Below are 23,489 nucleotides of genomic sequence, written 5' to 3'. Positions count from 1 at the left end.
AACACAGTCCCTCACCGCAGCGCCGCCCTCCCGCCCGGCAGCGCCGCCATCCCGCAACACAGTCCCGCACCGCACCGCAGCGCCGCCCTCCCGCCCGGCAGCGCCGCCCTCCCGCGCCGCAGCGCCGCCCTCTCGTCCCGCAGCGCCGCCCTCCCGTCCCGCAGCGCCGCCCTCCCGCGCCGCAGCGCCGCCCTCCCGTCTCGCAGCGCCGCCCTCCCGTCCCGCAGCGCCGCGTCTGGGGGCGGCTGGACCCGCGCCGCCGCCGTCCCGGAGAGACGGTGCCCAGGGAGGCCTCGCAGTGGCCCCAGCGGACCCGGCCCGCAGGTGGGTGGAGGCAGGTGGCGGGGCCTCTCCTGGGGCTTCGGGGTCAGCCGGCCGAGCCTCTGCAGCCGGGCGCGGGGGGTGGGGGGTGGGGGGTGGGGTGTCGGGGTGGGATTGGCCCGGCTGCCGGGCGACACTGAAAAACTCCAACGCGCCAAATCCAGCTCCTTCACTTGTCCGGGGGCCACTTAGCTCGGCGGTGACTTTGTGCTGCGCGCGGTACGAAGCCCTTTACGTCCGTCATCCCGTCTAATTCTTTTAGCAAAACCCAGGTGGGCGGTACGGCCTCGATTTGCAAAGGAACTTGCCCCAGGCCTTGGGGCCCAGCCCCTGGGACCGCTGCCGGCCGGGCAGAACCGCGAGGCAGCGGCCTGTTCTCAGCCTCCACGTTTCCCCTCCTCGTTCCCCTCCAGGCAGCACCGCCGAGCAGCCAGGAGTCTTTCTTGGCTCCTGACCCAAGTACATGTCCTTCCCCTGGTCTCTCTTTTAAGGGAGGTTCTGCCTTCCCTGACCCGTTCACATAGATCTGAGCATGCACCAAGGTGTGAAGAGATGCACCTCCTCCGAGGGAGGGGGCTGTGCGACGCTGGCCCGGCGCTTGTGAGTGAGTGAGGGGTGGTGGAACCGAGACCCAGGCGGGAGGGGGATTGGCGCCCAGGCCCTGGCTTTGCAGCTGTGACCCTCACATGTGTCAGAGTTCGTGTGATACAGCGAAACCATGATTAACTGAGTTGTGCGTGAAGGCCCATCCGTAACATTGTTTTAGAGCTGAAGAGAGCAACATTAGCAATTGCTATCTCACTGCTAAGCATTTAAAAATGTTGCTCCATTGAAAGAAAATTGTATTTCTGATTTATTTTGTTGCTATGGAAAAGAAATTATCCTACATTTTGAAAAAGAGAGGCACTTTAAAATTGAGACTGTCTCTAAGTTGTGAATCCAACATTTTCCTTCCGCCAGACCACATTGCCCATGAAAAGATGAGATCTGGGGGTTGTTGCGCCAGGAGGCAACGGCTTAAAACCACAGTCCTAACGGCAAAGGAAACGTTAACAGGTAGGGGATTGAACTGGGGCTTTGATTTCCATGTTATGAAATAAAAGTCTGGCCCTGGCCGGTTTGGCTCAGTGGATAGAGCGTCGGCCTGCGGACTGAAAGGTCCCAGGTTCGATTCCGGTCAAGGGCATGTACCTTGGTTGCGGGCACATCCCCAGTGGGAGGTGTGCAGGAGGCAGCTGATCGATGTTTCTGGCTCTCTATCCTTCTCCCTTCCTCTCTGTAGAAAATCAATAAAATATATTTAAAAAATAAATAAATGAAAGTCTGCCACCATGTAAATCACACACTCATGTATTAGGCTATGTTTCTACAGTGCTTGAGAAATTTTCAGTATCCAGTGTGATTTCAAGTTTACGTTCTAAATACCCTAAGCCTTGATTAAGAAAGAGGGGTGGTTAGTGGGTAGGGGAAGTAGCTAAGAGTGTTAGTTATCTACTCGGAGGGTAACTAGGAAGATTTCATGCTATGTCTGAGTCTCTCTCCCCCCCTCCCCCGCCCCCCCATCACACCTGAAGGCAGGGGCCTGCTCTGTCACTCCCTGCTGACATTCTCAGGAGGTCCTCAGAGAAAGTGAGAGAGGGTGGGAGAGGGAGAGAGAGATGGAAACATGGGAGAGAAACATCAATCGGCTGCCTCCTGCACGCCCCCTACTGGGGATCGAGCCCGCAGCCGGGGCACGTGCCCTGGAATTGAATGGTGACCTCTGGGTGCATGGGTGGACACTCAACCACTGAGACACACCAACAGGGCTGAAGAAATTGCTCTTTGACTGATGATTCAAAGTCCACTGTTTTCATTTTTACTTTCTTTTTTTAAAAAAACAACACTTTATTGTTGCAAGTATTACATATGTCCCCCTTTTTTTCTCCATTGACTCTCTCCAGCCCACCCCCCCCTCCACCCCAGACCCCCACCACCCCACTGTCTGTGTGCATGGCATTTTTACTTTTTAATTTAAAATACTAATTTTCTTCCAAGTGCACTTTAATAAAATTATAAAACTCAAACTGCATTTTATTTATTTTTTAATTTATCTTTATTATTGTTGAAACTATTACAGGTGTCCCCTTTAAAAAAAACTGAACAATGTCTGAGCTAAAAAGTGTGAATGTTTATGGAGGGGATCTGGTTGTTATCTTTGCTGGAATATAACTGTGTTCTTCTGTTTGTATAGCAGCCATGTCTGAACCTCTCCCTTTTCCTGTCTCCATCTTCTTAATGTTTCTAGGCTGAAACTCTAAGACAAAATCATGGTAAACTTTGGAGAGCTGGGGGTAGCCGTTCAGGAACCAGTTCCTGCAAGAATTCCTACCTGGCTCGACCTTTGTAATAGAAAGCAGGGGCAAGGAGGACCGCCTCGCAGGTCCTTACAGCTCAAAGGAAAAGCCCAAGACGGCAGTCACCTTCTCTCTGCTTTTGACCTAGTGAATGAACCAGTGCATGTCTTTTTTAAAAAAAAAGGTATTGCCCTGACTGGTTTGGCTCAGTGGATAGAGCGTCGGCCTGCAGACTGAAGGGTCCCAGGTTCGATTCCGGTCAAGGGCATGTACCTTGGTTGCGGGTACATCCCCAGTAGCGGGTGTGCAGGAGGCAGCTGATCCATGTTTCTAACTCTCTGTCCTCCCTTCCTCTCTGTAAAAAAAAATCAATAAAATGTATTTTTAAAAAATTTTAAAAAAAGGTATCGCAAGCTGATTCAGAACGTCCAAGAGCTCATATTGGAATGTATGGGGTTAAATGTCTTCCAGGAGGCTCTGATCTTAAACTTGCATGATTTTATTGGTTATTTTCCCTCTGCGGTCACCCTGATAGCCCAAATAATAAAATTCGAATTTGGTCAGTAGGGGTCTATATGTAGATATCTGTAGTGTAATATACAGGGTGGGCAAAAGTAGGTTTACAGTCATGAGTACATGAAACAGAGGTATAATCTTTCTGACTTTAGGAATGACACAATTTTAAATTAAGTTTGTCTTAAACATGCAGGTTCTAATGAAGAAGAAATAACCTTCCATTAAAACATTTCCCTGCTACGTTTCTCTTCCTGGATATTCTAGCAGGAATGCGCTCTCTTCTGGACTGCGTACTTTGTGTGTAATTGTTACCCTAATTCCCCAATTAGAATCTGAGCTTCAAGAAGACAGTCTCTAGCCCTATTGTGTCTTATACATCCGTAGTAGATACTCCTTTAAAAGAATGAAGAAATTACCCACTTGTTCTCCACCACCTTCCCATGATTCTTAACAAGAAGGAAAATGTTAAAAACTCGAATGTAGGATGTACGTGAAAACTTGGCTGAGTAGCAGAGTCTGATCTCTCTCTCTGTCTCTCGGAGGTTGGGAAGGAAGGTTTCTTTTCAGTCCTGGAAAGATTTGACTTGCATTTGAAGAACAATTTGCACGATTTCCTGAAGAAATGCCACCTTATGAACAGTCCAACTGGCATTGATCATTTGGATCTCCCGAGAAACGGCCAGGATCACAGGGAAGAGGGATGGTGCACAAAATCCGCTCCAAGCGCATACACAGGCTGCAGACACTCCTCATTGTTATTGCCCTTTTCTCATCCACTGCGTCCACCAGACCCTGGATGAACTTCAGGTAGGCTCCACTGGATGCCTCAGCTGTGTGGTGTAGTGTCTTCCCGGAGACCTTGCATTAATGGGCAAGAGGCAGAGAGGTCCATAGATGGTCTACGAGAACCATCTTTGGTCTCCAATCCATTCTCTCTATTGAAGCCAAAGAGTTCCTCCTAAATTAGAATCCTGTCATATGTGATTGTGGGAAACAAAAGTGCTATAGGAATGAAACTACTCCGTGTTGTTACTCTAATTATTCGTATCATTATTGAAGTTACTTTCATACAAGAACCGATCTGCCTTCCCTGGTTGAGGAGGTTACCACAGTGTACGGAAGGATATAGAAGTGTTAATTTGGTATGACTCACTCCCCCATGGCCAACTCCTTAACTTTATCAGGGCCACACTTTATTTTTAGCTTTGGCCTTTTGCAGCACTTGACCTTTTGCCTGGATAGAGTAATGTACTGGGGAGCTCAAACCCACAGCCTTCCCTGTTCCATGAAACATAAGGGATATGTGTGTTAGGTTATGTCTTCTTTAGAAGTCTGCAATCCAGAATGGTCTTTTAGGACAAAATAAAACTACACACACACACACACACACACACTCTTTGGTAGCATTGTCTTGCACATTTGGATTGTAATCACTTCTTTTATGAGGCATCTCTTTTGTCATCTGTTGTAAGAAATTAGTATAATCTTAACATTTATGAAAATATTTTTAAAATGTGGGTAAGGATCTTATACCAAAATCTCTATCCCACTTGTTTTAGAATAACAAAAACTCAGAAACAACCTTCAACTATAGAGTAGTTAAATAAATCATGAAATAGCCATCCAATGAAATGCCATGAAGCCATGTTAAAAAACTGATTACACGTGATTTTTAAAATAAGATGGGGTAATACTAATTATGGAATGTTAAATGAGGAAACTTAAGTCCCAAACTACAAATGTCACATGAAGTTGACTATGCCTCTGCTCATCTCACCTGGCTCACTCCAACAGCCACCTACATGTGCTCCCTTAGCCAGGCGCGACCCCTCCAGTCCGTTCTCTAGTCTACACTGGAGCCAGAGCGGTCTTCCTAAATAGAATCCAGTCTTGTCCATTCCACACTGAACGCTCTCTGATGTCTCTCTGTTGCCTTCAGGACATGTTCGGGCTCAGCATCATGGGGCCCAGAGCCCTCTGAAACCCTGCACCTCGTCTCAGGGGGGCCGCTTCCCCATCTAAGCACCCTGCTCGCATTGCCTCCACTTTAGCCTGTTCTTCCTGACTGCGGTGCTGTTGCCTTCTTTTTGCCTTGATATCTTCCCATCCTTCACATCTCGGGTTAGCCCTGTTTCCTCTGGAAAGCTTCCCTCGTTCCCTCCCTGGTCTGTTTGACCCTCCCCCCGCCCCTCTGTGCTTCCACTCCTCTCTTTATGCCCTCTATTGTGGAACTCATTGCCCTTGACTGTCACTGCTGAGTTCCTTACCCAGGAGAGCTAGGTCCCTGTCTATTACATCCATTATTCTGTTCCCAGCAGAGGGTACCATAGCGTAGGTACCCACTAACTGTTGAAAGACAGTCAACATATTGGGTAGATAAGCATCAATTGGTTAATAGACCTTTTCTCTAAGTGACTGAATTTTGGATGGTTTTGAATTTCCTCTTTATTCTTATCCTAAAACAAAACTTTCATTGTGGTAAAAACACACACACACACACACATACTATTAAATTTTCCCACTTAATTCTAAGTGTACAGTTCAGTAGTGTTAAGTCTGTTCACATTGTTGTGCAACAGATCTCTTGAACTCTCTCACCTTGTAATACTGAAACTCTATACCCACTAAGCGCTGATTCCTCCTCCTCTCTCCCACTAGACCAGCCGAGGGCAATCCGGCCCGTTTGAAATGAATAAAACTAAAAAAAAAAAAAAAAAAAGACCGTACCCTTTTATGTAATGATGTTTACTTTGAATTTATATTAGTTCACACAAACACTCCATCCATGCTTTTGTTCCGGCCCTCCGGTCCAGTTTAAGAACCCATTGTGGCCCTCAAGTCAAAAAGTTTGCCCACCCCTGCACTAGACAGTACCCACCTTCTGCTACCTGTTCTATGATTTTGACTGCTATATACACTTCATATGAGAGGAATCATACTGTGTTTATCCTTTTGTGACTGCCTTATTTTGCTAAGCACAATGTCCGCAAGGTTTATGTTAAAATGAATTTTTAAAAATTGATTTCAGAGAGAGGAAGGGAGAGGAAGAGAGACAACATCAATGAGAGGGAAACATTGATCGGCTATCTCCTGCATGCCCCCTACTGGGGATCGAGCCTGCAACCCCAGCATGTGCCCTGACTGGGACTCGAACAGTGATCTCCTGGTTCATGGGTCGATGCTCAACCACTGTGTCACACGGGCCAGGCTAAAATGAATTTTTTATATGAACTCTATTACCCCTATAACCAGAAAAGAAGCTTTATAGAATCAAAGGAACTAGAAGTGACTCGAGAATTTTTTTTTTTAATTAAATCTTTATTGTTCAGATTATTACATTTGTTCCTCTTTTTTCCCCCCATAACTCCCCTCCTTCCAGCTCCCACCCCACCCTCCACCCTCACTCCCCACCCACTGTGTTCATCCATAGGTGCATGATTTTTGTCCAGTCACTTCCCGCATCTCCCACACCCCTTTTCCCCCAAGAATAGTCAGTCTATTCCCTTTCTATGTCCCTGATTCTATTATAATCACCAGTTCATTCTGTACATCAGGTTATTTATTCACTTGATTCTTAGATTCATTTGTTGATAGATGCATGTTTGTTGTTCATAATTTGTATCTTTACCTTTTTCTTCTTCTTCCTCTTCTTAAAGGATACCTTTCAGCATTTCATATAATACTGGTTTGGTGGTGATGAACTCCTTTAGCTTTTCCTTATCTGTGAAGCTCTTTATCTGACCTTCAATTCTGAATGATAGCTTTGCTGGATAAAGTAATCTTGGTTGTAGGTTCTTGGTATTCAGCACTTTGAATATTTCTTGCCATTCCCTTCTGGCCTGCAAAGTTTCTGTTGAGAAATCAGCTGACAGTCGTATGGGTATTCCCTTGTAGGTAATTGAGCCTCTTTCTCTTGCTGCTTTTAAGATTTTCTCTTTGTCTTTTGCTCTTGGCATTTTAATGATGATGTGTCTTGGTGTGGTCCTCTTTGGATTCCTTTTGTTTGGGGTTCTCTGCGCTTCTTGGACCTGTAAGTCCATTTCTTTCTCCAGATGGGGGAAGTTTTCTGCCATTATTTCTTGAAATAGGTTTTCAATATCTTGCTGTCTCTCTTCTTCTGGCACTCCAATAATTCTGATATTAGACCGCTTAAAGCTGTCCCAGAGGCTCCTTACACTATCTTCACACTTTCGGATTCTTTTTTCATTTTGCTTTTCCAATTGGGTGTTTTTTGTCGAATCTTTGGTTTGATTATTGTGCTCCTCTGGTCTGCTATTGGGTATAATATTCTTTATTTCAGTCCGTGTATGCTTACTTTCTAATTTCTTTATCGTAGCATCGAGGGTCTCATTAGTTTTCGTGAGGCTCTGCACAAATTTATGGCAAGCCCTCAAAATTGCGATTCTTAGCTCCATATCCTCCATTTCTGTCATGTTTTTTTGTCTCCGCATCTTTTATGCTTTCTTGGTGCACCCCCTTGTGGTCTCTGTGCACAGTCTTGTTCTAGCCAAGCCTTAATTGTTGTAGTTAACACTAGAGGGCTTTGACCACCAGGCCGACTGGCTATAGGAATCAGCTGTATGGAAAACGTCTGCCTTCTGGGGAGGCGCTAATCCAGCCTTTGCCTGAGGCGATCGGCAAATGGCTGCGCGCAGGGCTTGGGCGGGGCGGGATCAACAGGGCGGGCGGAGGGAGCAGTTATGGCCGCGCTCAGTCCTGTTCCCAGAGGCTCTGCTTCTCAGAACCCCGGCAGCCGCTGCAAACCTCGGAGAGAAAGCTGCCCTCAGGATCCAACTGATGCCGGATAATCCCACTTCTCCCGTTTGAGTCTGGGTCCCTAGAGACTCGCCCGGATCCAGAGCCCAGAGTCTTGAGACTCACTCCCGACAGAAAACGACAACCGCGCCCTCAGCCACCAGCCCGCTTTGCGCGCGCACCTCGGTACCTTTGTATTTTCCACACTGCGCCGCCTCTGAGCCTCGATTTGCTGTTCTCTTTCCTTCTAGTTGTAGAGTCTCTCTTCAGCCAGCCTTCCTGTGGTTCTGGGTGATGTCTGTTCCATCTTTTAGTTGTATTTTTGAAATGGTTGTTTGCGGCAGCGGTCTCCGGTGTTTACCTACGCCGCCATCTTGGTCTCCCCTATCTCCATTCTCGAGAATTTATCTGGACTAATTTTCCCTATCCTTAACTTTACTATTTCTAGATGAGAACTTCAGAAGTCAAAAAGTAATTAGTCTCAGGTTAAAGGTTAAATAATGGCAAAGTTGACCCAAGAAACAAAACCAAGTAATAGAGGAAAAGGTTTTCAGGTCTTTCACAAAATTTATAGCCCTCTCTATGTTTTTTTTTGTGTGTGTGTTTTTGTTTTAATTTTCTGCTCAACATTAGCTGTTTTAAAATAATTTTGTTTTCCAGTATTTCATTTCACATTTGAAGTAAAACTAATCCATCTGCTGGCTGCTTGCTTTGCTCAGAAGGCACAAAGCACTTCTCTTTAGGAATTGTGTTTCTTCAGTTTTGCGTGTGCAATGCATTCCACAGGTGGTCAAGATTTCCCACTCTGGACCCAGGCAGGCTAAAAGAATTCTTCAAGTTTATGGGAGAATTTGATTCCTGAGCCACAAGGTGGAGGCAAGTCCAAGAGATACTTTTGTTCAGCTGTTTGTTCTTATGTAGCATTCCCTCCTCCTGGTCTGAAAGAGAAAGAGCTCTTAAGTTATAGTTTATGAAATAACTGTGAAAAAAGACCCACTTGTTCTAAGTCCCCGAAACGGATTAACGTGTCCAGTTAGCATACATTATGAATCCACCACATGCCTTGTTGTCATTGAGAGAAACATTTAAGACGTATTTCCTGAGTTGGGGAGGGTGGTAGAGAACCAGTGGGTGTTAGAGTAAGGGTAAGGGCTCTTAGGAACTATGTAGTCCAATCCCCTCCTATTATATATGGGAAACTGAAGCCCAGAGGGGGCCCAGAGTCAAAGGCCTGGTCAGTACCGAGCTAGAGCTAGAGGTGCCTCCTTCTGGCCTCCGGCTATATGTCCGGCTTCGTTTGAAGAGGGATGCAGAGAATCTCAGCTTGCTTTTTATTACTATCTTATTCTCTTTTCATAATTTACTTGTCAACATGGTTTTCAGGCTCAACCTAACATCTGCTCTGGTTCCAGTCGCAAGAGGAAAACTGAAGATTTTTATGACTTAGAATAGCTCGATGTTGTGTTCCACCACCGAGGGGTTGTCTTCCCTTCAATGGACGGAGCCAGGACCGGCAGTCCCCATCCTCAGCGGAGACTGGGTGCGGTGGTACGTGCACAGACCTGGGTTCATGGGAAAGAATGACCAGCTCCTGCGCTGGGAGGGCTCGTTAGCTTGGTGCTTTCAGTTTTGTTTATGACCGGAAGTAGGAGTTCTTCCCTGAGTGTGAGGTGACAGTACACCTTGGCAGTCTTTCTAACGTAAACACCACGTGTTATGGGTTAGCATCTGAGGGAGAAGAGACTCCCCCATGATTTACTGTGATTCATCCGTAGAGAACTCTAAAACACTGAAAATAACCCCAGGAGTGGTTGTTCAGTGGTACACTGCTTTGTACTTTGTACTACTTTGCAACTTTATAAGTTTACTGGAGGCCCGGTGCATGAAATTCGGGCACCAGTAGGATCCCTAGGCCTGGTGGGTGATTAGGGCCGATCTGTGGGCCGACCGGGGCCCCCGCTGGCAACCGCCTTGGCTGGCCTGGTGCCACCCACTCGCCAGCCCCGCCCCCCCGCCCCCACGTCGCCTCCCCCTGCAGGGTGACTGGCGGGGCGATCAGGGGGCAAGGGGGAGGGGGGTGCTGTCACTTGCCTTGACTGGCCTGGGGTCTGCGGGCTGGGGACAGCTCCTGCATTGAGCGTCTGCCACCTGGTGGTCAGTGTGCATCATAGCGATTGGTCATTCCACTGGTCGTTCTGTCGTTTGCTTGATTTGCATATTAGGCTTTTATTATATAGGATATTACTGATATGAAACTTAGTGGACATGTGAACAAATAAATGGTTTCAATTCTCTGAAATGTAGGAAAACACTGTATCACTATGATACTTTGTTCTGTAGGGTTCCAAGAGATCAAATAATGCTCTGTGGACAAAAAGGTCCCCCAAACTATAATGTAGAATATTCATACTAGTGGGGAATATGTTTCTATTGATGCACATTAATTTAAGGAAATGTACACTGTAACATTTGTTCAAAATTGTCCCGTAACTAGTACTAGAGATTTAGATACTCAACAAAGTAATGCAACCACTGACAGGGCTTAGTGCCGCCCAGTCCCTGACCCCTTCCGCAGTCCGGGGCCGGATGCTGTAGCTTCAGCACCACCCACGATGCTCTGGAGACTATTTTCTGTGTGTTGCTGCCTGTGACGTAGATGGTCAGAGGTTCTGTGTTTCTCGGTGTCAGTCACCAGGTGGGTTTCATAGGACACCAGGTGCACACCAGGTCCCTGTTTTCTGAACTGCCCTCTCTCCACACAGAAAATCTGACCTGGATCTTCTCACTTATGACATGCAGAGCGGGAAAGCCACCCGGGCCCCCTCAGCGGAAAGCCAATCAACAGTTCAAGCGGATGAGCAAGAGGTGGGGAAGTGAACGACCGAGGGTCTTGTAATAAAAGTCTCATTGAGCCAGAATAATTTCTGATTCTGGATCTACACAAAAGAAGAGAACTGGATTCTTTATTCTGAGAGGTCGAACCATTAGTGCTTATTTAAAACTCTTGGACATGCATGACTGCTACATGCATGACTGTCACTTAAACCAAACCAGTCTTTTGCACACACAGAACTCTGGCACCCACGTCAGCGCAGCGCAGTGGAATTGCCAGGGGAAATGATGTTGGCGGAAGTTGACGTCCAGTTTAAAACTGAGAGACACTAAATGCTGGTAAAGGCTCCCCATTCCTTTGGGGTTATCAGTCCGTAATATTCAATAGTTAATTTGTCTTCCAGGGACTTTTAAATTCCTGGAACAGAGTAAAAGGCTGATGCCGGATTCCTGACTCCATATCCCCTTTTCATCCTGAGACATGGAATGATCATTTTTAAGTTACATTTTTTAATAGATTTTGCGATGAGAGAAGAATCAGCCCCATCTCCACTTTAACTGGAATTGAAGTCAAATTGGCAGATTTGTTCCAATCTGATTGGCTCCCACTCTTAGCCCACTTTCCAGTCAGTATTTAACTAAGGAGGATGCTCCACGTTTGTCTTTATCTTTATTTCTACATTGGTTCCTTTCTCCTCTTAAGGGAATTAATTACAAAACCAGCCAGTATTCGCAGCATCAATTAAGGCGAAAATCTTTTTGTACCCGGATGTGTTAGACATATACGTCAGTTGGCACTTACGTTGATGTGATGGAGAGTTCCGAAGTCACCTGCAGCAGTCTGGTTTGTATGCTGTCAATAACCCTGAAGATTGTGAAGTGGCATCTTGAAAATATATTCTTTCTTCTGCCAATTCCAAGTTACCTAGGGCAGTGGTCGGCAAACTGCGGCTCGCGAGCCACATGCGGCTCTTTGGCCCCTTGAGTGTGGCTCTTCCACAAAATACCGACTTCTGCGCATGGGCCACGAAGTTTCAATCACACTGTACATGCGCGCCCGCACATGGTATTTTGTGGAAGAGCCACACTCAAGGGGCCAAAGAGCCGCATGTGGCTCGCGAGCCGCAGTTTGCCGAGCACTGACCTAGGGACACAGTAGAAGAACGCCCATGGAAGCTCAACTCTCTGATCCTAGAAATGGGACCATTTAAAGAGTTCCATTACCTTATAATTTTGAGGAGTTGTTGAATCATGTTCGGGGAGTTAGAAATATAGTTACTGGATTCCCTATGACAAAGTCATGTTTCTTTGTCTTTTTGCTTATTTTTGACAGGAACACTGACAAATTAAAACATCAGGAGTCAACAGGAATTTTGAACAACTAGGTGATAAGAATTTACATGTGTTTTCGCAATACAGTTCTATAAATAGTGGAATCTTTGATGATTTCTCTTTTCCACATAAATGGGTCAAAAATTTTTTCTTGTTTCTCTACAATAAAATGGCAGGTGAGAATTGGTTTTACTTAAGTTTACAAAAGATAAATGTATGCATTATCATTTTAAGAATTTCATAAATTAGTTGATCTTAGGTGAGGGATTTTAGATAGTTTCCTGCCCAGTAAAAAGCTACCAATGGTAATTTCCTGGATTTGCAATGATAATATTCAGAATGAATCATTGTATTTCCTTCTCTGTATTCAGATGTCTTGTAATCAAATAATGCATCTCCCGAGTCTACATTTTATGGCCCAGTTCATCATCATTCCTGTTAAGGACAGGTTTTTATCCCTGCCTGGTGACCACGGACATTTCTCAGCCACCAGGTGGCAGAGTCTCCTTGGGTTAGATTGAATATTGCTTTTTTTTTCTACTGATTGCCAACTGTAGTTTATAGCTAATGTCAGTGGCCATCAAACCTTTTAATGTACCCCTAAAATGAATTTGAAAGCATATGCACCTCCACAAACTTTTAAGTTCATGTAAAAATTACTCAGCAAAAGTTTAGATAACAAAAGAAATATAACTTCTGACATGCTGTAAATACCGAATTTTAAAATAAAATCGTTGATGTCATTCCTCTAAATGAATCAAGTTGAATGCAAAGTGCTGTAGATATTTGAGAGCCACCATCACATATTTTTTAAAATGCCAAAATGAGCTTATTATTCACAGTTGGATACTTCACATCACTCCTTTTCCTCCTTGACAGCTGTTTCCCATTTTATTTCCTCTACAGAATTTCACACTAATATACAGTGTTTCATGCTTAAAAGCTTTGATCACCATTGTTCTTCTTTGCAACAAGAGTGTGTGTTAAATGTTTTGTATTTCCTGTGACCATAGGTTCTAAGTGTCAAATTTTTATATTGATAAAAAATATATGTTTGTATATCTTCCTAAATTTGCCCAGTATACATTTATTCTTTCAGTCATTTGGAAAAATCCAGAAAACATAAAAAGAAAAATGACCCTTAACCATAACACTTAAATAATGCTTAGAGAGAATAAATAATATATGGCAGCCCTCTGGTGCTTATCTCTTACCAGTTTGCCCAGATACTTTCTGTTAAGTAGCTGATGCCTATTCTTCCATGGTTTTTCTTAAGTTTATAAAGATTTATTTATACCTTTAAAATTTGGAGCACAAAATATTAAGGTGCTTCCTATATTGCCTTTTAAGAGATTCTTTCCTAGCATCAAAAGCACCGTGTTCCACTGGGGGTATTTGTGCGTATACACACCACACACACACACACACAAATATGCCAGACATATACTAGTAAACACATTTTAGATGAGGGAAAGGATCATATTTTCTTTATTTTTTTAAATATATTTTCATTGATTTCAGAGAAGAAGGGAGAGAGAGAAATAGAAACATCAGTGATGAGAGAGGATCATTGATTGGCTACCTCCTGCATGCCTCACACTAGGGATGGAGCCTGCAACCTGGGCATGTGCCCTGACAGGGAATCGAACCATGACCTTCTGGTTCATAGGTTGGCGCTCAACCACTGAACCTCACCAGCCCAGCAGGACCACATTAAAAAAAATCATCCTGAGATATGATATTGCTAATGTTCAGAGCTAACCCCTTAGGAGTTGAGGAAAATGCAGAGTTAGTGGGAAAACACTTCTCCACAAGACCACCCTTACTTCTGACACCAACTGCACGTCCTGGGATGTTCCCCAAACCACCCCCAAGTTTGATAATTTGCTAGCAGGACTCAGAATCTACTGAAAGCTATAATACTCTTCAGGGTTTATTACAGGGAAAGGATAAAGATTAAAATCAGCCACGGGAGGAAGTGCCTAGGGAAGGAAGAACCCAGGAAAAGACTAAATTCGGAGCTTCCATTGTCTGCTCCCCATGAAGTCTTGGATGTGTTTTCTTGGTACCTGCGTGTAACAGATGGAACATTGCCAACTGGGGGAGTTCACCTGAGCCTTGTGGCTCCGAGTTTTTATTAAGGTTTCCGTCACATAGGCATGATTTGTTGCTTAGGAAACTAATCTCCGTCTCCAGCCCCTGTGGTCAGCTGATTCTGTGCGACCCAAAGCCTCCACCCAATGTCACATTCCTGGTCTGTCTGATTTGGTCAGTCCCCACCCTAAATGCTATTTGGATTGATAGACTACCAGCATAACATAACCCAAGGCGCCCAGGTAAACAAAGACATTCCAAGGGCTTGGTGGTTACCCCCTAAACGAGGACTAAGGGCACACCTCTTTTGGGATAAGGTCCAATTCTTTACTATACAGATATACATACGTATAATAAAATGCTCACATTTGAAGTATATGTTTCAATGAGTTTTGGCAAATGTATACATCCGTGTAGCCACCACCATAATCAAGATGAAGGACATTCCCATCACTCCAGAAAGTTCCCTCATGTTCCCCTGCAGTCATTTGCCCTCTGGCCCTGATCTTCCTTTTCTAGAATTTCATAGACATATCCCATGGGATCATACGGTCTGTGCTTTTCACTCATGAGATTATAGTGTTTCGGTAGTTGGCTAGTGCTGGGTGGTATTCCACACTATGTATGTACCCCAATTTGTCTAGCCATTCATCTGATAATGAACATGTTAACATTTCTAATTTGGGGTTATTATGAACAAAGCTGCTAGTCTTTGTGTATATAGATCTTTCTGTAGTCCAATGCTTTCCTTTTTGGGGAGTAAATACCTAGGAGGAGAATTATTGGTTTGGTGTTAAGCATTTACTTTATAAGAAACTGCCAGTCTGTTCTCCAAAATGGTTGCAATATTTCCCACCAACTTAGTGTTGTCAGTCTCTCTAGTTTTAGCCATTTTAATGGGTGATTAGAGTAGTTACTCATTGTGATTTTAGTTCACATTTTCCTGATGACTTAGGATGTTGAACATCTTTTTGTTTATTGGCCATTCATACATCTTGTTTTGTGAATCTTACAGAATCTTTTGCCCAATTTTAATTGTGTTGTCTGTCTTCTTACTACTAAATTGATAGGGTTCTTTATATATTTTGGATAGAAGTCCTTTTCTAGACATATATGTGTGTGGCTTGCTTTTTTATTTCTCAGTGATATCTTTTGAATAGTAGAAGTTTTAAGTTAGATGAAACTGAGAAGACCACAATTTTAAATAATGCTGTGAACTCCAAATATTTTTATGGCTATTTTGCTGCCATCCAAAAATTATACAAATGTTTTACTCAACTGACAACTGATGAAATTCAGGGAAATATCCACTTATAAAGGCTTTTTCTAAAATGAAGCAAGGTAGTATTTATAGTAATAGTATGTAGTATCCCATATGCCATCATCAACAAAGTCCTTCTTTAGTAGAAAGGGTGGGTACTTTCTAGATATTCATTCTGCCTCTGATTCTGTTTTTTCTTGACATAGCAGACATATAAAGACTCTTCAGGAAACTTAATGGTAATAATACTGGTACTTTCTTTTTGGCTGCTATATTCCAGGCAGTGGGGTAAAATAATTAATGCTCATGGTGATTCTGTGATGTAAACATTTTTGTCCCTATCATTCATATATTCAGATGAGGAAAGTGAGACCCAGAGAAATTAAATATCTTGACCAAGACCACACAACTAGTAAATAGCTGAGCTGGGATTCCAAGCTAGGTTTGTCAGCCCTAATGCTCTTCATTAATGCTCTGTACACATTCTGGACTCATTTTAGTTACTGCATATTGAATATAGATTTTTGGCAGGTTGGGAAAGAGCAGGAGCTGGGAAGAAGGGATGTAAAAAAGGATTATGTCTGGGATTTGGCAAGAGCTGTTCATGCTTCCAGCTCCTAATCCCCTACATAGACTGGGTTACTTCATAGCTGGTTCAGGGTAGTCAAGCCAAACTAGACCGACATAACTACAAATCTGGAAGCATAACTACTTTAGATCACCTAACCAGTTAGCAGGCTATTCAGCTTACCACATACCTCTGCCAGCATTTCATAAGATCCTTCTTTTGAGAAAGAATATTAGAAAGTGACTTCCTCAAATCCTGACCATGTGAAACTTGGCTTATAATTTTACTAGTACATGAATCAGTACTTTTGTTGGTACCGCTTATGTCAGATCTCTTATTTGGAACTTTATCCTAGTGATTAACACTCCTTACACTCGACGCCCTTCTGAAATCTTCAGTACACTGCTATTTTCCAACGTGGCAGATGTGGGATTCCCTGGGTTTACTTAAGCTGTAAGTTGGGACACTGGCTGTCTCACATTATGAGCTACACATTCTACTAAGGCCTTTTGTTCTATTTAATGACCTGAGTCTCTGTCATTTGTACAGAAAAGATGAAATGTTCCATAAGATCAGTAGATTATAATCTAATCAGCAAATGGATTGGCTGTTGTGTAATTCTACTGAATTCTACAGTTTTTGGATTTTCTTTTATTATAGTTACTAGAGGCCCGGTGCACAAAAATTTGTGCACTCGGGGGGGAAGGGGGAGGTCCCTCAGCCCGGCCTGTGCCCTCTCGCAGTCTGGGACCCCTCAGGAGATAATGACCTGCTGGCTTAGGCCTGCTCCTGGGTGGCAGAGGGCAGGCCCAATCCCTAGGTGCAGCCCCTGGTTGGGCTCAGAGCAGGGCTGATTGGGGAGTTGGGGCTCCGCCCCCTGTCATGCACAGAGCAGGGTGGATTGGGAGGTTGCGATGCCACACTCAGTCACGCTCAGGGTAGGGCTGATTGGGGGGTTGGGGTACCGCCCCCTATCACACTCAAGGCAGGGTCGATGGGGAGGTTGCGGTACCACCCCTTGTGACCCACAGAGCAGGGCCCATCAGGGGGGTTGGGGCTCCATACCCTGCAGGGCCGATCAGGGGGTTGGAGCGCTGCCCCCTGTCACGCACAGAGCAGGGCCAATCAGGGGGTTGGGGAGCTCCCCCCTGTCATGCACAGAGCAGGGCCAATCAGGGGGTTGAGGAGCTCCCCCCTGTCACGCACAGAGCAGGGCCCATCAGGGGGTTGGGGAGCTCCCCCCTGTCACGCACAGAGCAGGGCCGATCAGGGGGTTGAGGAGCTCCCCCCTGTCACTCACAGAGTAGGGTCGATAGGGGAGTTAGGGCACTGCCCCCTGTCACACACAGAGCAGGGCCGATCAGAGGTTTGGGGCGCCGCCACTGTCACACTCAGGGCAGGGCTGATGGGGAGGTTATGGCTCTACCCTGTCACACACAGAGCAGGGCCCGTGGGGATGGGGGGCGTGGCGGGGGGAGGTTGGGGCACCGCATCCTGTCACATACAGAGCAGGGCCTATCAGGGGGTTGAGGAGCTCCCCTTATCAGGCACAGAGCAGGGCTGATCAGGGGGTTGGGGCGCCTTCCCCTGTCACACACAGAGCCGCAGGGCAATCAGGGGGTTTGGGCGCAGCCCCCTGTCACGCTAATCCCGGTGCCGGGAGGCATATTACCCTTTTACTATATAGGATAGAGGCCTGGTGCATGGGTGGGGGCTGGCTGGTTTGCCCTGAAGGGTGTCCTGGATCAGGGTGGGGGTTCCCACTGGGCTGCCTGGCCAGCCGGGCTGAGGGGCTGAGGGCTGTTTTCAGGCTGGTGGGTGACGGAAGCTCCCAACCGCTCCTTTTTTTCTTTTTTCTTTTTTTTATTCTGGGCCAGCTTTAGCTCTGAGGCTCCAGCTCTTAGGCCTCCGCTGCTGAAAGTAGGTATCTGGTTTGTTTCTGTTGGAAACAATGTATAACTCCAGCTCTGACTCCAGCTCTGAGATCCCAGCTCCCTGAAAGCTGGTTTCTGGGGTTTTTTTTTAGCTGCTATGTTTGTTACAATGTTCAAACTGCAGGCTCAGAGGCCTGCAAGGCAGGCGGGGAATGTTGGTTTCCTCGTCACTGAAGGAAGCAAGCCTCATGTTAGTTTCAAGCTGCCTGGCTGCCGGCCGCCATCTTGGCTGTCAGTTAATTTGCATATCTCCCTGATTAGCCAGTGGGAAGGGTAGCGGTCGTACGCCAATTACCATGTTTCTCTTTTATTAGTGTAGATGTTGCATTTGAAAACTCAAATGACCTTAATAATTCAGACCAAGATGAATTATGAGATTATATAATCTATTAGAATATATACTTACTAATAAAAGGACAAATTTACATTTTCCCCTTTCTTTAAGAATCAACAGCTCTAACAATAATTTAGTTTCAGAATGCATTGGTATGCTATTAAAATGAATTGGGGAAGGACAAACCAAATGAGAGAAGAAGTGATAGTAATATTTGGTTAGCAACAGGCTGTTTTCAACTAAGGAAAAGAAGAACCCTAATACATAGCCAAGGCTCTATTTTTTAAAAATTGAAAAATATTTATGACAGTTAAAATAGAATTTCTCACCCTTTTCTTTGACCATCAACAATGACAGGATATGAGATCTACAATTTTCTGAAATCTTGTCTCATTTAAACTCCTAAAATGTTTCTTATTTTTAAGCCTGAAAAACACTAAAACACCTTTTTCTTAAATCCAGTGTCATGTTCATATTTGTTCTAATCATCCTACAATCTGCTACCTGATCATTTGAAGTTAATTGGCATCTAGAATCAAAGTTCTACCAATATTAATATTGGGAGGTTCAAATACAGAGATTTAGACATTGGTTCAGTCAGTTAAACACTGAGTTGGTTTAGATATTTGGTTTTCCTGACCAACTTATTAGGGCTTCAAAGAATTACTCTAATTTTTTTTAAGTACCTAACTTACTATCAGATAGGAATTCAGTCTCCCTATAAAGTTCTTATACTCATTTTAATGTTGCCATTTAGAATTAAGGCCTTGATAATCATAAAAACATTCCAGAGGATGAGCAACATTTAAAAAAATTAAGATTAAAAATTACAACAGCAATGTCTTTCTCCTTCTTTGAACCCAACCTCCCACCCTCCAAAAACACTGCTGGAAGGCCTCCCTAGGTCTCTGTGTGTTCCATGAGTAAGAACTGATTCATGAGAAGGAATAGGTACCTGTGGCAGGAAAAACCAGATGAGTTACAGATATAAAAAAGGAAGTCATTTAACATATATGTGCTAAAAAAGGAGAAGAGACACATAAAACAATAAACCCTGTTTCTTTGGAATCTTATTTTCAATGCATTTTGTAAATTTCCATCTTACAGTATTCTGTGAGTTAAGTGGACAGTTAATATTCTTCTTGGTATTTGACGAATAGGATCACAAAGAGGTAAAATACCCTAGCTTTCTCCACAGCCTCGGAGCCTGCAGCTGAAGCAGTAAGAGAACCCATGTCCTGTACTGTATCCATGCTCTACTCTGCCTGTGGCACTCTGCCTCGTGGACGGAGGGAGCCATCCCACCCATACGGGTTAGCTGGGCCAACCGAGAAGGGGCCATGACAAAGCATAGCTCAGGCATCACTCCGCGTCAGGCACAGAAAGAGAACAACTAATGGGTAAGAAGAGTCAAGTGATATTGATCGGTGGCTCCCCAGGATTGAATTCAAAACATGTTCCGCTGTCTCCTGGGTGCCCAGATTTGACAGGAAGGGCAAAGGACAACTTGAACAATGTGGGGTGGGCGGGTGAAATCTCCATTCATTGTCGTTCACGTGGGAATGGAGTGCTCAGAATGAGGGAGATCTTGACAAGGCTCCCTGCCAGGCGCAGCCTCTTTCTTATTTCTTATCAGAAATGGAACACTCAGTGCCTCTTTCTCTTCGCTGCTGGGGTCGGCAAGAGTGCGAGGAGAGCACACTGGTACCAGAGGGGAGAGATTTTTGTGTAAGAGGACCTTTGTCCTTAATGGGAAGAAAATAGGAGAATGAAAAGAGGAGATTCAAAAGGAAAGGACAAGATGACTTAAAAGTCAGAAAAACACTTCAAAATAGGCTAAATGAAAACGAAATAAAGTGGCCCTGGGTCACTAGAAAACACCAAATTGGGGGGCAGGAGGTTTGCAGTAGAAAGAATAAAAATATAGTTTAAGAAGCTAAATTGTAAGGAGAAATTAGAAATAACCAATATATATGTTAGTAAGGGGTTGGTTTTATAAATTATGGTACATACATAGAATAGAATATCATATAGGCTCTTAAAAAGAATTAAGTATACAAATGTTAACATAGATATCCAAGATCAATTTAGTGAAAAATAAAATGACAATACTTTTCATATATAATGTTAAATGGAAAAACATCTGGAGGTTGAAGCATCAAGCAGCCAAAGGTAGTTATTTCTGGGGGAGGAGGGGAATAATTGTTATGGGGTGGGGGTATGTTTTATATTACACATTTTTGTGTATTCAAATTTTTTAAATAAAACTCATATAATTTCCATTATGTATTGGAGAAAAAAATGAACAAATACAGAAATAAATTATGCTGCAAAGAAGAAACATAGTAAATATGAAGTTGAAAAATGAAAATTTTATTATTTGCAATACATTGAAGTAATTTATACAGAGGTGTGTATATATCTATACCTAATGTTTTTTATCTATGAAATGGCGATCCCAAAGTAAAAGTTTTATTTTCATTTAAAAATATTAGTTTAAAATGACAAAAGTGATACTTTTAACAAGTGATGATTTTAAATGTGTTCTGTATTATACTGTATTTGCTGTAAAACAGATTATTAAACATAGTTCATAATACCAACGTAACTTACCTAAGGATGTAATTAATGTTTTTTTCAATTATTTAATATTTTCTTTGAATTAACATGAATCATCCCCTTCAGCTCTTCTGCTATGGTTTGTAAATCTCATAAAATGTTTATTGTTTTTAATTTAAAGACAGTCCTCCCATGAGAGAATCACAAAGTCCTAAGCAAATATATTAAAATACACTTAACAGAATAGTTTAAATCAGGTTTTTAGAAAACAGCAGGATTTGGAAGCTAACTGGCCTGCAGCTGTCAATCCACACAGATGGAACTAACTGCCCTAAACTTTGAATTAACTAGATTAGGTTACACATGAAAAACAGAGTAATGACCAGCATTTCACCTGGGAGGTAGGGTGTTCTTCCACTTAGCATTGAGAAAAACCTCCAATGTGAAACCAGACCGAGACTCTGTCTAGTGGCATTGTCAAATCTCAGCCATTTATACCAAAAAAGATTGAGAAGAAAAAGAGTAAATCCTTTGTCGTGTTCGAAATGACACAGAAGCTGTATTGCAATGTGTTTGCATGTTGCAGTCAGATCAGAGAGCGTTCTATTTAACAGGGTTTCATTAAACCATCCACTCACATAAGGCTGGGGCTCCTATGTCCCGAATTAACGCAGGCATAAAGTTAATTTGCCTACGATGAAAACGCTTACACTGGGACTTAAAATATGACTTTGGAAAGTTGTGAGGGCCTCAATGATCCGTTTCAGCTGGAAGCAAAGTAAAACTTCAAAAACACCCCCCACCCCCACCCCGCCCAAGTATTATAAAATATTGGCGCCCAGACAGAGACGACTTCAGGAGTCAGGACGAGGAAGTCAGCCCAGTGGGGACCAGGGACACTCAGGCTGCCGGAAGCAGGCCCCTCCGGGCCATCTGGGTCAAGCTGAGCTCCTAGATCAGTGATGGCGAACCTTTTGAGCTCGGCGTGTCAGCATTTTGAAAAACCCTAACTTAACTCTGGTGCCGTGTCACATATAGAAATTTTTTGATCTTTGCAACCATAGTAAAACAAAGACTTCTATTTTTGATATTTATTTTATATATTTAAATGCCATTTAAGAAAGAAAAATCAACCAAAAAAATGAGTTCGCGTGTCACCTCTGACACGCGTGTCATAGGTTCACCATCACTGTCCTAGGGGCACCCAGTGGGGAGACACATCTGTGGAGAGAGATGCTGGTTGCAAACCACCCAGGCTGCCTTGTGCTGTAAGGACAGCTCTGAACGGACACCTCTAGGGCACCTATACACCCACACGGCAGTAACCGCCACGAGCACTGCTGCTGGGCCACCTGCCTCCTCCAAGGACCCCAGGGTCCCGCCCCTCCTCCTCTCTCCCCCTCAGGGTCAGCACACGAGTTCCCGGCATGCCCCGCACCTTCCCGGCATGCCCTGCTCCTATCCCTGCACGCCCTGCTCCTATCCCGGCTTGTCCCCGCACCTTCCCGGCATGCCCTGCTCCTATCCCTGCATGTCCTGCTCCTATCCTGGCTTGTCCCCGCACCTTCCCAGCATGCTCTGCTCCTATCCCTGCACGCCCTGCTCCTATCCTGACTTGTCCCCGCACCTTCCCGGCATGCTCTGCTCCTACCCCTGCACGCCCGGTGCCCCTCCCACAGCCGCTCTCTCAGGCCTGGGGGGCATCGTCTTCCCTTTAGTCCCAGGGCCGCCCGGGCACCTGCAGGAGCGTCTGGCCCTTGGCTCAGGAAGGCGCTGGTGTGCGGCGACCAGACCTCTTCCAGGTTAGAGTAACACGCAGTCCCTCAGTGCTCGGGGTCTCCTGCCCTCCTCCCACGGGGCTCCCGGGGCCTCCAGAATCCCCAGAACCAGTGGCCCACGGCCAGCCGGCCGGGAACGAGCCTGTTCCCACGGTCAGCCAGGCCGAGGCCGGGCCGTTGGGGAGCACCTGCTCGGGGCCAGGCATCTCCGCCTCGTCCTTCTTACACCAGCCTCCAGCCGGGTCCTGTCTTGGCGGCTATTCATTGTTGAACTGCCCGTTGCCCAGTAACTCAAATTAAGCCATATTCTACAGAACCGCGTGTTAGTCTGTCTGGAGGAACAGGGAAGGCAAAGGGGGTGCGAGCAAACGAGCCACCCCCTCTTTTCAGCAGGAAAACGAGCTTCCCCCTCTTGCGGCACGGGGTCCGGGTGAATGCAGACGGCGCCCAGGTGTATGGTCAGAATTAGGAAGGCCTGGCAGCGAGAGGCTGCTTTAGGGCTTATGGGATAGCTTTCCAAGGTTATTACCCGGGGCGACCCCGGAGACAGCCGTGCCGGTTGGGAGGTGACTAGTAAGTGTGGTTGTTTTACTCGCTTTACAGGTCGTGAAAGCAGCCTGTGAGGTTAAGTGGTTTGCTCAAGGCTCACGTCTCGCAGGGGGCAGAACTGAGGACTCAAGCCCCCGACTTCCCACTTTACCACCTGTGCCAGCGATCTGCAGCCTTTTCCATCTCGTGGCACGTACACTGATTACTAAAGTTCCGTGGCCAAAAAAAAAAAAACACAACACCAAAAAATATATCTTCTGCCGATCTGACAAGAAGTGGGTATAATTTTAATTCACTCACACTGGGCGGCTGTTGTTGTG

At 44.9% G+C, this 23,489-nt stretch overlaps 2 long non-coding RNA genes across 4 annotated transcripts; both read left to right on the top strand.

The window, feature by feature from the left end:
• Positions 1 to 235: 235 nt before the first annotated feature.
• LOC139004835 (uncharacterized) lies at positions 236 to 3,060 on the top strand. 3 transcript variants are annotated; one of them, XR_011470610.1, is made up of 4 exons: positions 236 to 324; positions 813 to 925; positions 1,282 to 1,377; positions 2,609 to 3,060. It is a non-coding gene; the product is annotated as an uncharacterized lncRNA (long non-coding RNA). The 3 variants fall into 3 exon arrangements; XR_011470611.1 differs by having other exon boundaries at positions 268 to 324; positions 735 to 925; XR_011470612.1 differs by lacking the exon at positions 813 to 925.
• A 448-nt stretch (positions 3,061 to 3,508) lies between these two features.
• LOC139004836 (uncharacterized) lies at positions 3,509 to 11,681 on the top strand. Its single transcript, XR_011470613.1, has 4 exons — positions 3,509 to 3,980; positions 8,715 to 8,804; positions 9,312 to 9,476; positions 10,691 to 11,681. It is a non-coding gene; the product is annotated as an uncharacterized lncRNA (long non-coding RNA).
• The last annotated feature ends 11,808 nt before the right edge of the window (positions 11,682 to 23,489 follow it).

This window comes from Myotis yumanensis, unplaced genomic scaffold (assembly GCF_028538775.1).
Source record: "Myotis yumanensis isolate MYYU_CA2020_CCGP unplaced genomic scaffold, mMyoYum1.0.hap1 SCAF_3, whole genome shotgun sequence".
Taxonomy (NCBI): domain Eukaryota; kingdom Metazoa; phylum Chordata; class Mammalia; order Chiroptera; family Vespertilionidae; genus Myotis; species Myotis yumanensis.
This window is presented reverse-complemented; position numbering and strand designations above follow the sequence as displayed.